General features: G+C 29.7%; 1 long non-coding RNA gene across 2 annotated transcripts; it reads left to right on the top strand.

The window, feature by feature from the left end:
• Positions 1–3,853: 3,853 nt before the first annotated feature.
• On the top strand, positions 3,854–12,665 carry LOC113376908. Of its 2 annotated transcripts, none has more exons than XR_003367071.1 (3): positions 3,854–3,945; positions 4,995–5,062; positions 12,609–12,665. It is a non-coding gene; the product is annotated as an uncharacterized LOC113376908 (long non-coding RNA). The 2 variants fall into 2 exon arrangements; XR_003367072.1 differs by lacking the exon at positions 12,609–12,665 and adding an exon at positions 7,060–7,106.
• Positions 12,666–17,950: the final 5,285 nt, after the last annotated feature.

Raw genomic sequence — 17,950 nt, 5'->3', positions numbered from 1 at the left:
TCTCATCATGCGTATAAATAAGTGGCCATTAAAATTGAAATTTTTGAGAAAAACAAAACATAGTCTAAAATTTCAGGAATGAAACAGTAATTGTATGTGGCATTTTACAAAGGAAAATTGCTCGAACGTTTCCGATACGTGTAAAAATATCGACTTAATCACAAAAAAAATCAAATTTTGGGACTATTCTGCCGCATAACAGACCAATGTTATGGCAAAGCTATGTTATCAAGAACTTTCCATACAAATTTGTACTAATATTGACAAAAGCTATCTGGCTGTGGTGCACTCAGGCGCGATTTTCTCAGGTTGCCAGATAGAAAACATAACCTAGAAACCGCTCAAATGTCAAAAAACGATGTTAGATAACAGGGTCTTTCTGACTCAGGTTCATAACATAAGAGTGATGTTGCAGTTTATGAGTAAAACGCCTGAATGCATGATATTTTGGCAGTATTCAGTATCATTCGTAGCATAATATATGAAAGTTGGAGCGTAACATGGTCTTGCTATAACATTTGCCTGTTATGCGGGAGAAGCGGCCCTTAACTCAGTTAAAATTTTCAATTGTTTATTTCAAAAATCTATATTTTGCTTTTCACCAATAACTAGTTGTTATCGTATTACAATTGTATTTATCACATTTCATTCTATTTTGTAAATGAATTTTATTTACGAATGGACGTCAACAGTGATCATTATAAAACACGGAATATGTTTATACGGTTCATGTAGAAAGATAAACTCTAATAATGCCAAACTTTGATAAATTTTTATAATTCACCTTTTGTAGGCTTATAATATATTTGGATGTTTTTTTTACGCCACAGTAAGATTTTGTATTCTTATTGAGACTTTGTAAAAAATTCTAGTCTTTACCGGTATTTTACTGTCGCATTTACGTTATGGCTTGACTCTGATAATACATACTGTTCGATCAGTACGCCACGATTAACTGGTTAATGTTGAACTTACAGAAGTAATAAAAATTTAATGAGGAAGCAGTATTTTGTCATGTGGTTTATCATATTTGAAAATCCAGAAAAATAAAACAAATCTTACTCAAAGCAAGCAAGCTTTCTCGGGCTTGAAAAACTAGCATGAAATCTAGCACGACAAAATCAAGCATGCTATCCAACTCAGAAAACAAGCGTCGTGTTAACAGAGCTTATCCGTCGAGTAAAGTCTATGAATACTAAACTCACAAAATTAACAAAAATTTAACATTGTATTGTTACAAAAGCTAACCAATAGGTGTTGAAGCAAGAGGTGTACATGGCAACTAACGGAATCTATTGTAAATTAACTGCTGCTATGCAATTTTTGGACTAACAGTTGACTGAAGCTTATTAATACTAAACTTACAAAAACAAAAAAAAAATACAAAAGTTAACCAATAGGTGTTGAAGCAGGAGGTGCGCATGGCAACTAACGGAATCTCGTGTAAACTAACTACTGCTAAGCAATTTTTGGACTAACAGTATTTTGGATTGAAATTTATCAAATCTGAACTAATGTTTCAATCATCATCTGAATCCCAGGATGCAGATCTGACGCCAGTCACCCGTTCCCTGGTTGATGCCGTACAGCGTACATTCCCGTTGCAGCGATACACACCAGTCACCAGAGCAGAGAAAATTCAGGCGTTCGTAGCTGCACATCTTCCTTCATCTGTCTACGACGTCATATACAACAAATGATGAAGATTTTATCAAATTGTCAGGAAATCATATTTGCGTTGACTGAGCACGGCTGGTCTGGAAACTTGTCGGTCAATAGAATCAGCAATTTCAATTCACAGTAGATGATGGTATTGGTATTGGCATGGTCTGTCTTTTCTCATTTCTACCTGAGATTGTTTCCGACGAGCCGTGCTCAGTCAAGTCTGATTCGGCAAATACGCAAAAGTTAAATATCAAATGACCAAAAGTGTATAATTACATTTAGGTAACTAGATATGGAGATTGCGTAATTGGCAGTTCAATACGAGATCGATCGAAATTGAAATTGTGTTCAAATATCTGTACCATAAGTTATATTAATAATATGTATGATATCTGATAAATAAAAAAAAAGTAAGTAAAATGGTTTTACTACACTGAACTATTTCAGATCGTAGTTAGAATATCTAATGGGTAAACCTTTGTTATCCCTGAACTATTATAACAATTATGGGGCAAATCCTCGGATAAAATACAAATGTTATGTTATGGAAATATAATTTTATGAGTTGGTAATCATAAACCGTCAAAAGTTATCTTTATATCTTTTCTTCGATCGAGCGTTTTATACATAAAACCTAACTTCCAAAATATTCACTTTGGTTAGACTTCACGTGTTGTTTTCAAAGTGACAACATAAAGTTGCACTTATGATATAATTATTGTTAGACATTTGTGCCTTTTGGAGGTTAAGTTTTATATGTAAAACGTTCGAACAGCAAAGATATAGCTTTTTGACAGTTTGTGATTACGAACTCATCCGATTATAAACCAGTAACATTCTTCTATTTTTTTTTATTTTCATATAACTACAATTTGCCTAGTGAGGCATTCAGAAATTTTGGTGCCAAATGTGTAGATATAAGATTTGAAAACCCAGCGACTACGCAGTGGCAGTCATTCAATAGTTTGAAAATTGATGAGATTAAAATACAGGAATGGAATAATAATGTATATATGTAATAATATATGTAGTTTTATGTCTTCTATGATAAATTGTGATATGTGTACATTTAAGTTCGTATTTGTGCTAGAAGTATTCGTACATGTGGCTTTCCTTTACAAAATTTATAGCCCGCACGTATTGTATGCGTAGGATTATACGGGTTCATCAAATAAGCTAATAGTATGTTTGAGCAACGCTATGGAGAATGATCATGTTTCTATTATATTATATTCCAAGCTATAACATAGTAGTACATATCCAGTCTAAAAACTACTTTAGCATTTGATCATCTATGCAATTATCTCTCTACTAAATAGAAAACCTAACCTAGAAACCGCACAAATGTCGAAAAAGCGATCTTAGATAACAAGATCCTTCTGACCCAACTTCAAAACAAACAAGTAACGTTGCAGTTTATGTGTAAATCGACTGAATGCACAGCAAATACATGACATTTGATAGTATTTAGTATGATTCAGTAGCATAATATATGAAAGTTGGAGCGTAACATGGCCTTGTCATAACATTGGTCTGTTGTGCGGCAGAATCGGCCCTCGGAATCGGAAGATTCCGCGATTGTCGGCAATCATCGCTCAGACATGTGACGTCACATACCCATCTATGTTTGAGCACTATATACAACGAAAAACATATCAGGACTACATTACATGTAGTGTAATGTTTACGGTATTATACTTATAACCAATAAATTGCATACTTTTGACTGATTTTTTTTTTTTAATAGGCTTGTTATATATAAGCGTATAGATATAACTGATAACTACACTTCATTTAACACCACAAAATATCGTTGAAGTATTTATTTCTTTAATTTGATATGCTGTTTGTGTTTCCTTATCGATGGCGTTCAATATCGCTCTTTGGCTTATTAAACAAGGTGATGAATCGTATTAAGCGTTAAGAAATATATATTAATATATGTCACTGACGTCAAGTGACGTATTATGCAAGAAGTCGTATCACACGCATTTTACTAAAACTAATTTTTACTGTATATGGTAAATGCCTGTTCCAATTTGTTGACTACCATCTATTGGGACACATCGAAATGATCATAATAAAATAGTTTTGTGTTAACAATTGTTATCGGTTGTTTCAATCAGCCGTGCAAGACATATGCATAGCGAATTCGGGTATAATTTTGGCAACGTAGGTAGAGGGGATAAAAGAGTCAAGCATGCATTGTTAAGACATTGTTGATATCGCATCAGACGTAGTTAGAAGTGCAAGCGAATCAAACGTGAATAAAAGTGCAAGGTAATAATAGCCATACGTAAATTAATTTGTATCTAACTTGCTGAAATAGGCTGAAATTAACTAAGAAGCCAATTTTTCGATAAAATAGAAATGTTATGGGTCTATAATCATATGAGTTGGTAGTCTCAAAATGCAAAAAAGCTATGTATTTTCAGAGCGATCAGGTGTTTGACACTTTGGTTTTTGTATAGGCAATATTTTTCCCGGATCATAGATAATCTGACTAGTGGAGCATGGCATCGTGCCTTGAGGCAAATTGCTGGAACTTCCCGTAGCGTAACGAAATGTTCGAGAAATAATAAATGTTTTAAATAGATTATTACAAATACTGTAACATTGTCTCTTATTTATTTATAAAAAATATATAAATTGAATTATAAAGTTAAAATTATTTATTCAAAGTATATAAGTGAACCTTTAGAACTTTAGTCAGAATTAAGATTAAAATTTGAATTATTTTCGATATACAAAAAAAATCTTTGAAAATTTTTTTTGAAATATTTTTTTTTAATTTATTGTTCATAGCAAACAGGTAAACAGAGTACATTCAGCTACTTTACAGGTATAAATATAGAATAATTTGAAACAAGTTTTTTCCACAATCAATTATTTTGTTAAAACAAGCAGTAAGTTTTTTGAATCATTCAAATCGAATGCTTAGTTCTCTCAAAAACTGCCATTTTTTGCACATTTATCTCTGTTTCTTCGAAATGGCTGGACCTGCCTTTGCCAAAAACTAATCACCACTTCTCCTAATCATTACAAATTGAATATTTTTTGGATCATTCAAATCGGATACTCCGTTCTTTCAAAAACTCGATTTCTATTTTCTGCACACTTTGCTCCGTATCTCCGTAATGGCTGAACCTGCCTTTGCCAAAAACTAATCAGCACATTTTCCTACCAATAGGAATCGAATGTTTTTTGAATCATTCAAATCCATACCCTTTTTACAGTTTGTGACTACCAACACATACGATTTTAGACTCGAAGCATAATAGTTCTGTTTTATCGCAGAATTGCCCTCTACATTACTTTTCTACTTTTAGGTTCTATCAGGAAATTGCCAGAATAGAAACATACAAACTTTGTACATAAAACGCAATAATGTCTCAAAGTAAGTAATATTATTTCTGCTGCGTACTTGTTAAATCTGACGCCGATTAATTATTATTTTGACGTGTTGAATAATGAACTGTAAACATATTGCATAATCCACCTGGCTGTATAAATGTAAGTTTGTAGTATATTGTTTTCAGATAATTTGTAATAAAAAAAGTGAATAAAATAAAACACCCCATTAAGATGATTATGCTTGATACGATTTCTCGTATAACATACTCTTGGTAATTTGGTAATCGTTTTAACGGGGTTTTACTGTAAAAATACACACACTCACACACACACACACACACACACATACATATATATATATATATATATATATATATATATATATATGACTTTTGACAATTGTTTTGACTTCATTATATGGATTTTTTGAATGGATGGCGACCCAGTATTTGTCTAATCCAATTATAACTAATTAACTATACCCGAAGTATTTGTTGTTATTTTTATTATATATATATATATATATTAGGGTGGTCCTTAAAATGGTCATTTTCGAATTTCCTTGCTCCCATGGGCTCAAATGGTTCCAAATTGATAAAAAACAATTCTCTGAAAGTTTTAGCTCTTAATATTAACGTTTAGATAGAGCGCAATTCAATCAAAGTTTGTATGGAAAGAGCATGGAAAAAAATTTGAAAATTAAAAAAATATGTTTTAGGTGTAACTTAGCGACAAATGAATGAGTTTTATTAATTTATTTGTTCGCTAAGTTACATCTAAAAAACATTTTTAAAATTTTTGAAAATTTTTCCATGCTATTTCCATACAAAACTTTGATTGAATTGCGCTCTATCTAAATGTTAATATTAAGAGCTAAAACTTTCAGAAAATTGTTTTTTATCTATTTGGAACCATTTGAGCCTCTGGGAGCAAGGAAATTCGAAAATGACCATTTTAAGGACCACCCTAATATATATATATATATATATATATATATATATATGCAACTATACCCACGAAAGGCTATTTTTATTTACATTGATTGATAATTAACAGTGACTTTACAATATCCAATAGTTTACCTTTTATTTCTGTGCTAAACATCTAATTTTTTTGTGACATCATAATTGCGGTAGAAATTTTTTTGTTCTTACAATAGAAATTACAAAGGTACTGTTTTGTGCTTGTTATTGTAATCTAAATGCGTAGGTATTGACATGCCTCTAAAAATAAATTCTGTAATTTTGCAAAGGATCATACTCGTGTGCACGCCTTCCAGAATATTTCAAACACATGTTTTTTCTGGGAAGACTGGTTAAATCTTGGGAGAATCTTATCTTCGAGATTTATGTTTCCCCGTGGATTAGTGGTTAGAGGTATGGGTTATCATTAAGCAGTTTCAGGTTTGCTACCCGGTTCGGATGGCTTGATGTTGAGCAGTAGTGACATCAGTTTTCACTTCATAGTATAGATAGCAGTGTTTCCAAGTTAAAATTATCTTTCCCAGTATTGCTGTATCAATAAAAATTAGTATTACCTCACTTTAAATAAAAAAGGTTACCCAATTATTTTTTTATAACCATCCCTATTATATGGTTAGTAAAAGTAGACTAATACAAAGTAAAATTACAAACAAAATCTATTCATTTATTACTGTTATAAATATATTTGGTGTGATAATCAATGGAAGTTATTCTGCCTCAAATTCTACAATTTTTCATCATTATACAAGTATATATTAGGGTGGTCCTTAATATGGATATTTTCAATTTGTTTTGCTTCCAAGGGCTCAAATGGTTTCAAAATGATAAAAAAATACTCTGAAAGTTTTAGCTTTCATTATCTATTTGAAGATGGTCCGCCCTTTAACCTTACTCTCATGGAAATAGCATAGGTAAAATTCCATTTGATTTCTTTCTATAACTTAGGGATGAGTGGGATCAAAATTTTGAGAATAACATTGTATATGTTTATTTCTATTATAAATAAAAAAAATACAATAAAAATTTGGTATATTTTATAAAATAAGTATTTATTTAGGAAGAAGAACCAATAAACTTTGGATGCAGTGCGGACTATCTTAAAGATAATGTTGAGAGCTAAAACTTTCAGAGAATTAGTTTTTATCAATTTGGAAGCATTGGAGCGCCTGGGAGCAAGGAAATTTGAAAATAGCCATATTTAGGATCACCCTAATAAAGGTATTTATATAACTAAATAAATAAATAAATAAATATATATTTATATATATATATATATATATATATATATATATTATGTCGAACAATTTCTATGAATTGCGTAATTCCTGGCTTTGCCGATAGTAATGAGATCAAAGCAAGTGCAATACACCTTTAATTAGTAGAAGCAATTGTGAAATAATTTCGCGTTAAATCGCTCAAAATGGGATTTAATCAGCATTTGCTTAATGTATTGACTTGCTTGCAGATTTATATATTATTTACTCTTTACGTAACCCCATCATGTTTACCACTTGTAAGTGCACTAGACGACTTGATGGTCAAAGTGGGGTTTAAAGATACTTATTGGAAGTGGCGAACATTTAATATTAGATAGTGCTTTGAATTGTTTCTATTTTTATTGAAAATACTAATTTGTCAAGTGTTATAATATTTTGTTAAATATTATTAGACAAAGTAATATTGATAAGTAAGTTTATTTTATATTGTATTGTATGTGGCTATATTGATGGTGAAAGCAAAATAAAAACTAGTGGTCCCGTACTAAAAATGATTTTTTTTCAAAAAGATTAATATTTTTTAAATTTAAAAAAAATAGATTTTTGAGAAATTTTAAACTTTTGAAACAAATTGAATTTTTGGAAAAAAAACTTTTGGCAAAAAATGTTTTTTTTTTTATTTTGAAATATTTTTGGAGATTTTGGAAACGCACACACACACACACATACATCCATTTTTTCAAGGTATGCCACAACGTTCAGAAATCTCTGAAACGTAAAGATATATAAAAATTTTCATTTTCGATTTTTATGCAATTACTATAACTTACCCTACGGGAAGTTAAAAACGAGGTAAATAATTTTTAAAATGGCTATTTTGATTATTATACATTTATTTAGCAGTTTGTTTTTCTAATTATGCTTATCCATAAATCTATATTATAGTAATTATACAAATTTAGTTTGTGCAATAATAATACCACATTGTGCGTTCAATTACAATAATATAACTTTATTCATAAAAAATTCGTGTGATATGAATGTTATATTTAATTAATATGTATCATATTTAAATTTAGTCAACATTGCTAATGACATGCTAAAATAATACTGGGAAAATAATACCGATAATTTTATATATTTTATAAAACTGAATTTGTATGTGAAATCTCGGCAGAATATCTGAAAATATTTTGTAAGAGCAGTTTTAATAGTCGTCTATTAGTTTAAATAGTACTAACATTTTCTGTTTCTGGATCATTAAATATTATCAATTCTGTTTATTTTTTAGTCCCTTAATTTTACAAAGTATATTTATTTCTTGTGTAATTTGCCATCAATGCATAATACAGAATATGGTATTATAAAAAACAAGTGATGTTCGTAGTGCAATTTAAAGTAAGATTTTCAGTCTTCCATCCTTTGAATTCAAATTCAGCGCTTTTTACAAAGTGATATCAAGCAGTAGTGATACCCGTATTTCCTTGAAAATATGGATCCAAATAGATTTTCAAGTGAAAAAATACTTTTTGCTGAATTGCTGCAAAAGTACAATTTTAATTATATAAAAATTGAAAAAAAGTACAAAGATAAAGGACAACCATTGAGTTGCCCTTTAGTAAAACTAACCTCATGACTGCACATCACAATAGCTCATAGAACATTAATATTTTTAACTTTCGAAAGTGAAAGTTTTTATATATATTTACGTTTCAAACGTTTCTGAACATTTTGGCATACCTTAGAAAAAATAGATGTATGTGTGTGCTGTTACAAATTTTTCTTGACGATTTCGAGAACACGTATCAACCGATTTGAATGGTTCAGAAACACATTCGATTTTTATTGATAAGGAGACGTGTTGACTAGATTGTGGCCAAGGCAGGTCCAACCGCTTCTAAGATACGCTACAAAAAGTACAAATATGGTAATTCAGTATTGGATAGAACAGAGCGTTCGTTTTGAATGATTCAGAAAACATTTTCCTTGTGTTGACTAAATGACGAATTGACAGAATTTTTGGATAGGCAGGTCCAGCGATTTCGGAAATCTAATAGAAAAAGTAAAAAATATAAAAACATTTTACAATACTATAACGCGGCGATTGCGCGCTTCGGTAATTCGTCTCTAAAACAACTATGCATCGCAATTGCGTTCAAAAAATGATTCTTCAAAAAAAAAAAAATGAAAAAAATAGATTTATTCAAAAAGAAATTTTATCAAACATTTCAAAATTGGCAAAAATCTAAATTTTCAAAGCTTTTAAATAATTGTTGAAGTTTTTTTAAAATTTTAATTTTTTGGTACGGGAAGTTCCAGCAATTTGCCTTAAGGCACGATGCCATACACTAGTTTCTTTTTATACATATTTTTTTTTACCTATGTTTTGATTTTCTCTAGCCGATGTATCTTCTCTGTATCAACAAGTGACTCGGAACGCGTCAATTATTCAGTTCCCTCCTAGCAGCATCGCTCGCGCAGTACTTAGGAATTTTTTTTAAAAAAGAAAAAAAACATTAGAGATGAACATTATTATTTTGCTGTTATCATATCGTAAAAATACGCAAAGTAATTTTTTGTGCCTTGTACGTGGGTGATGTCAAGCTAAAATATGACCTTTTTTTACGGAACGCTATAACCGACAGAGGGATTATGAAGGGAAATAGTAATGAAATATAAGAAATTGTATTTTTGAGACGAGTTCATTCACTTGGATACGAGTACACGTACATGTATACATACATGAATATTATATTTTGAAATGAATTTTTAAATATATTTTTGGCACATTAATATTTTCGTCATATCATTTCATATTCATTAACATTAAAAATAGAATTAAACTGTTGAAAATATAATTTTATATATATATATATATATATATATATATATATATATATATATACTAGATGACCCGACAGGCGTTGTCCTGTACCCACGTCTACAATTAAAAAGTTCCAATTTTTTTAATATCTTATCCTATACTTTTTGATATTCTACTTGATGTCCTGCCTTTGTTGATATTCTACTGTGATGTCCTGTCATTTATGGTCTAGCGTAAGCAGTATAAGAAATTTAGAAAAAAATAATATAGTATCTGCTGTTATTACAATTGATTTTACCACACAACATAATTGCTTCAATAATTTAGTCTATAGTTTTCATAATCTCGTACGACATATTAGTTGCTTTTTGGCAATTATAATATCTAAAATACATTTTTCTTACTAATAATTTAATAAACATTATTGTTTATGTTCAAATCTTAGTTGATTTGTAAATTTGTAAAATCTAGTACATATGAAAGCATTCTTCAATCTAAAATCAACTTGCTAAATATTCCATATCTAATGCCAAACAAATGAATTTTTGTTACATGAAACACAATTATAATTTGCTTCTAGATATTATTAGTGGCAAATAAAAAAATTACACAAGTATTCGTTTTCTATTAAAATATTATTTCTGTAGGACTTCAACCAACTTTGTATAAAATAATTCCATCGCCTGTGATATACATTGTTCACCTATGCATAACGGGTTTATGCAAAAAGTTTTTAATTTAGTGAATATTCGCGGAATTTTGCGCTGCAGCTTCATATGAACGGTTGAAAACACGTTCAATTAATTCCTTCTATTATATGCATTAAATAAATTTCAGTTAGTAGATGGCCTTTGTAAAGTTCATAGACACTCGGTGCGAGCATAATAAAGTGCAAAATGCCATTGCTGTCCCGAAACACCAGAAAATGGTGTTCACTGATTAAACATATAATTAAATCTTCGGTTTATTAACGTATGCTTTATATAATACTGCGCATGTGTCAATAAACGCGGGTTATGTAATATGCGTTTTGATTTGCTTTGAACATAGTATCAATTGAAAGTTCACATTCATAAATTAATTTTCGTGAGCAGTTGCTGCCAAGATCACTAAAGATGAAAATTTATTTATTGTAATAAGACACAGTTTAATAATAAGGTGCTGTAAGCTAGAATTTATGGAATGCTCAACTGGCATGAAAGACGTAGTGACATAGAATTTCAGATCTTCTTTAACTTATTCTTTTTTTTGGTTTATTGTTCATAGCAAACTATACACAGTACATTCAGCTATTTTACAGACATATATTATTTGACAGCGTGAGAAGGATCGCTATCCTACGATAGCACCTTCTTAGATATTATGTATTTTGATGTATTAAATCATTACAGATTATTTTTTGAAACGCTTTGGTGGTAAAGGCTTGAGCAGGTCACACGCTAATTGGTTTGGATGACGACTTAGACGAGCTTTGTATCTGGAGCAGTAATGATTAATTTCTTCTTCTATAGTTGGAATTGTGAGATCTTGATGTATTAACCAGTTGGAGACATATTTTGTAGCGTTCGCGATTTCTTTCAAAATTTTGTTTTGGAACCTCTGTAGAATAGTTTTGCTTTACTGGCCGCACCCCATAGTTGTAGACCGTAGGACCATATTGGTTTAATAATTGTCTTGTATATTAGGAGTTTATTTTCTATTGAGACTTACTTTTTTAGTATGAAACTCACAAGTTTTGTACCATTTTGAAATCCTGATTAAATGCTAATATTGATGGAATCTAGCACAGCGCTTGCAAAGTCAAGCAAATTTAAAAATTTTAAATTTATAGTTTACCAAGTAGTCCTAATTCTAGAAAAATTAGAACATTATTTTTGACTGTGGTAGGTGCTAGAAATAATATTCACGGTTTCAGTTGTATTATTTTTTTTTTTTTGTTTTTGGACGGCCAATCACTGGATTGGCATTCAATTTAGACATTTCTCAGTTTAACCAAAAATTTGCTGATGTTTTATGATGGAATAGGCACAGATATTAAAATTATCAATGTAGTGTGTTTTATCTTTGTTCAAATTTAAATAGCAAGAAAAATTATGTATTCAATAAGATGTTGTGATGCACATTCTTTAACCTAGTGTTTCTAGAAGGCAACCCAGTGGTTGACTATTCTTTTCTTTTATGAGATAATATTAGATACATTCTAATAGCGATGTGAATATACATTGCAGCTATTTTATCTTGATATCATATTGAGATCGCTAATTGGATGAATTGATTTAGTAATAAGCTTATATCAATATAATTTGGGGCAAAATTTACCCGTTTGAGATCATAAAAAATTACGTGACTCTTAACAAGTATTTGTCAGGTCTATTTGAATTTTAATCATTCTTGAAAAATTGTGCATTTAGTTATCTATCTAATTATCGCTTAAATTGTATTGTTCAAATATTATGTTTAAAATTAAATACTTAATAATATATTGTTATTACTAGGATTTCATATATATGTAGTACCTTAATAATATTTGAATAGTATTCAATATAAATTTTTCATTTTTTATAGATCTGAATTTGATCTCGTTAACTGTTACAACTGGGACCAAGGTGTGTCTTTACCAGGTAATATTTGAATAGTTTTCTCATTATATTAATTGACTAAATATATATATATATATATATATATATATATATAATTTGTTTGAACTAAAATTGATATTTGTTCTCTTAAATGTCGCAAAATGTCATCGTAATTATATTTCACTTGCCAATACACTATGTATCAATCTAAATTTGGCATTGCGCTGTGAAAGGGGTAGAAAATTTAATTTGCAAACAAAATGGTTATTAAAAATTGTGACAAAATTTATTGAAAAATTTGCATAGAAACTTTGCATAGGAAGAGTTTTGCAACACAAAAAGAGAGGCTTATGAATGATAGCTTTTTCATTGATAGTAATATTAAATACCCAATTTTCTCATGGCTAACATTCTTAAATTCCTAATCTAAAAATAATACTTTTTGACCAAGATATTCAAATATTCAGTTATTGCATTCGAATTTTTTGCATGTATCACGTCAGCTCGCTAAAAAGCAGAAAATCTGCACATTTTCACAATATAAATCTGCGTCTTGCGTTTACTGCAAGTAATCTTCACAAATATTGAGTTGCATGTCAGGCGACGTATCGTATTCTTCGGTGTAATATTGCGGCAACCATTGCCAAAGCTTAACCCGTTTTACGAACCTATTCAATTTGCTGTTCAACATACGACACTTTTCGATTCTTATTGGATATCCATCCAATGCACCACGTGCAGGTCAATTTATTTACTGTTACTGATATTGCTGGAACCTTAGTTTAGATTATTTAAGTCTTGGATTTGTTATAAATTTATTATGGTCGTGACAAGATGGAAGTGATAGAAGGATGACACTGAAAGGATGGAAGAAGAAAAAAATTTATAAAAAGTTATTAACTTCGCGTAGGGCAAGTTGTAGTGATCGCAAAAATATGGAAAATAATTTTTTTTAAATGTCTTTACGTTTCAAAACCCTCTGAACATTTTGGCATACCTTAGAAAAAATGGATGGATGTATGTGTGTGTGTGCGTGTATGTGTGTGTGTGCGGATACAAATTTTCGTCGACGATTTCGGGAACACGTATGAAGCAATTTGAGTAATTCAAAAACATTCGATTCGTATTGATAAGGAGACGTGCTGATTAGATTTTGGCGGAAGCAGGTCTAGCTCAAAATGTGCCAAAAACGGTAACTCAGTTTTTAAGAGAACGGAGCGTCCGATTTTAATAATTCAAAAAGCATTTTACTTGTATTGACAAGATGAAAAATTGATCAAATTTTCATGAAGGTAGGTCTAGCGGTTTAGGAGATCTAATGAAAAAAGTAAAAAAATGCCATTTGGCGGTCAAAAATGATCATTAAACATATGCACATCAAATTATCAGATATTTTTTAGAGATTTTAACAATAACTATAAATTTTGTTTACATTCCTATGGGTTCCGTACCAATGTTTATCCGTTAGCCGCCGACGCGCCGCTTACGCGCTTTGAGATATTGACAATTCTTCAATTCAATTAATTTTGACAAATTCTTCTAACAGGTTGAAGAAATTCAAATAATGAGCTTATTAATGTGTACGCGTTGAAGTGTAAATATGAAAAAAATAGCTGTACAAAATTCAAATATTTGATCCAAGTATGTGGATAAAATACCGAAACTTTCAAAAAAAATCTTTTGGACCGGTTCTGCCCATTCTCCAACCAACTATACTAAATATTGACAGGAGTCATGTGGTTTCTGGTGCAGTCAGGCGTTTTTATCAGGTTGTCAGATAGAAAACACAACCTAGAAACCGCACAAATGTAAAAAAAACGATGTTAGATATTCAAATATTCAGAACAGGGTTTTTCTGACCCAGCTTCATAACATACACATGACGTTGCTTGGAAATTATTAAATAAAACTGTAGAAGCAAGGATATCCTATAATATACTTATGTATTGGACGTCTTTGAATTAGATAGGCTCCATCTTCTGCTTACTGTCAATTAATATTGCATATAATAATTATAAATGTTTTAAACAATAATAACTTAATAAATTAAATTGTGAATGGTTAACAGCATAAAATTGAGAAAATAGATTTGTTACCTTAGCACTATTCATCGAATAATTTTCTTATTTTGAATTTCAATGATTGAAATCTTGAGTATTTTTAAAACACATATTGTTTCACACGTTTGTGATGTGTTCCGTAATGTTGTCTGATGTTGTATAGCTCTAGTAATTAGATGGCAATTAGTTTGCTCTATAATTGGAGAGAGAGTATTTATCAGAAGGTGCAAATAGAAATCTTACGGCTTTGATTGTGCGTCAATTAAGCAATCTGGAATAGAGACAATGCAGTAAAATTAATCATGCAAGAAGTTATTTACACCTTGAAAATGTTAATATAGAGAAACTTAGATTTATCAAGAACAATTAATATTGTATTTTTTTTTAAATTATAGTCCATGTCACATCTAGAATGTGTTTAGTCTATGTATCTAGAAATCGTTTTTTTTATCGGTTTCATAAAAGTTATCAAATGTAAAAAAAATATGTAGTCTTTTTGTAAACATAAAACATCATTAACCGAGTTTAAGTATTACTTCTTGATAATAATATTTTGAAAAAACTTGATATAATAAAATTTTGTAAATTATTTTTTTCTTTGATTTAGTATATCACACTACAAATACAGTCACATTGATTTTCTAAAAATATAATTTAATATGTGAAAAAATGATATCGTTTATTCATTGCATGTGAATTTTACAGGCAGTGATAAGTTCTATAATTTATTTTTTATGGTTGTACATACTTATATAAATATTCGATGTTTCTGAATTTTATAATATTAATGCACAGAGACGAAATATCGAAGCGCGTAAGCGCCGCGTCGCCGTCTAACGGATAAACACTGGTAAGGAACCCATAAGAAACAAAATTTATACTTATTGTTAAAATCTCTATAAAATATCTGATAATTTGATGTGCATATGTCTAATGACTATATGACTTTTTTTACTAGATCTCCGAAACCGCTAGACCTGCCTTCATGAAAATTTGATCAGTTCATCTTGTTAATACAAGTAAAATGTTTTTTGAATTCAAATCGGACGCTCCGTTGTCTTTAAAACTGAGTCACCGTTTTTGGCACTTTTTGCCCCGTATCTTTGTAATGGCTAGACCTGCCTTCGCCAAAAACTAATCAGCACGTCTCCTTATCAATACGAATCGAATGTTTTTTGAATTATTCAAATCGCTTCATCCGTGTTTCCGAAATCGTCGACAAAAATTTGTATGCGAACACAACATACGCACACACACACACGTACACACACACACACACATACATCCATTTTTTAAGGTATGCCAAAATATTCAGAAACCTCTGAAACGTAAAGATATATAAAAATTTTCATTTTCGATTTTTTTGCGATTACTATAACTTGCCCTACGGGAAGTTAAAAATCAGATTTTCCGGTTTTATATCTACAAGTTTATCTAGAGTTTAAAATTTGCAGACCGAAATATATAAACTGATTTTTCAACAAATATTTGATTCAGCATAATTATTTCATTTGGTTTATCTAATATTTAGTAATTTCTTTTTATTTAAGCTCGAATCGAATCACAAACTCCAACAATATGCTGTTCGGCATGCGTGTCCTGAAGCTTCTATTCAATTCGCGAGTTAATCGTGCGATATATAAATAGCGTTTTTGCTTAATGATTCAATTTATTGCTTCTATTTTCATTCTTATTATTGTCGAAAATATCATCTATATTTATCTATATGTTTATTGGCTCAATAATCAGCTAATTAAGTAACAAATAAAATCATAGCATAAAACTGGAAACAAAAGAGGGTGATTAAATATGATATAAAATACGGGCTTTAGCTTTGATTGTTGAAAAGTTTATAAATATAATGAATTTTTTTTTCGCTTTTTTCATAATCTTAAGGTTATAAATCTTGAATATTTTATATAATACTGCTTGATATCAAGCAGCATATATTGTATATTTTTTTACATACATTGTTTTCACTACGTGGTTTTACATATTGACTATCAAGGCTATGAAGGCTCTCCCTGTATAACTAAAAAAATTCAACAAACAAATGATCGATTTGTTCTGGTTAACAGTTTAGTTTAGAATTTTTAGAAACGTTATAGCAAATTAACTGTTATTGAATAAATGATCGGTTTCAAATCAATCTTTAGCAGCTTATATTTATGAATTTAATCTATATTATTTAATCATATTAATTTAAACAATTAAATTATAGTTTTATTAAATATGTGTCCGATTCTCCGGGTAGCAACACATTTTATGATCTAGCAGTGAATCACAATTTTTAACAGAGTTCGGTAGTTTCTCTTGGGATTTCGAGCTCTCATCAGAGCAGAATCGATCAGTCTTATATATTAGCATTTTTTCCAATGATTTGGAACAGCAGAGTTAGATAATTCTTTGTACCATCGATCAATAAAACAACTTTTACTCTGTTTTATTAACAGTTAATTACAACTGTTTTTTGTAATTTTAATCATATAATTTTTATTTGGAATAGGTAAATTCGGGCACCGCTTTTCATTTTAGAACATTCTGGGTGATATTAAAAATAAAATCTAATAAAATATTTTTAAATTATACAAATTTTACTTCTGAGAATTCTCAATGACGTACAGAAATATACAATATTATTTTCCCAAGCAGGTCGTTTTTTTGCAGAATTGAAATTTATTTTTATTTCATCGAATATCACGTTGTTTTCGCAAGGCGTTATAAAAATCTTCAGCGTTTTTGTTTTCTTATTTGCTTATATTATTATTATTAAGATATAAAAATTTCTTATCGTATTATTATAAAGAATAGTAAAAGCATTCCAAATTTACGTACCAAATACATTTTGCTAAAGCGGCAAAATTTATTAGAAAAGTGATTAGTTAAATATGTGTAGTGATGCTACTTATTTTTGTAACCTATATATATATATATATATATATATATATATATATATATATATATAGGTTACAAAAATAAGTAGCATCACTCCACATATTTAACTAATCACTTTTCTAATAAAATTTGTCGCTTTAACAAAATGTAAATGTAAATGTAAATTTATATATATATATATATATATATATATATATATATATAAAGTACATAAGTAGTTACTATAAACTATGAAATAGTATCATTTTTCCAAGCAATTTTTCTGGGATGATCATAACAATTAATTTCCTAAATGTCCTAGCATGGTGCATGAATCTAAAAGTGTGAAAGTTTGCACAAAGTCATGAAATTAAAATGTGCGAATCTTCGACAG

This window comes from Ctenocephalides felis, unplaced genomic scaffold, assembly GCF_003426905.1.
Source record: "Ctenocephalides felis isolate EL2017-DRISC unplaced genomic scaffold, ASM342690v1 CF-g0.4_SCAFFOLD_01886, whole genome shotgun sequence".
Lineage (NCBI taxonomy): Eukaryota > Metazoa > Arthropoda > Insecta > Siphonaptera > Pulicidae > Ctenocephalides > Ctenocephalides felis.
The sequence above is the reverse complement of the archived record's forward strand: the minus strand, read 5'-3'. Positions and strand labels throughout refer to the sequence as shown.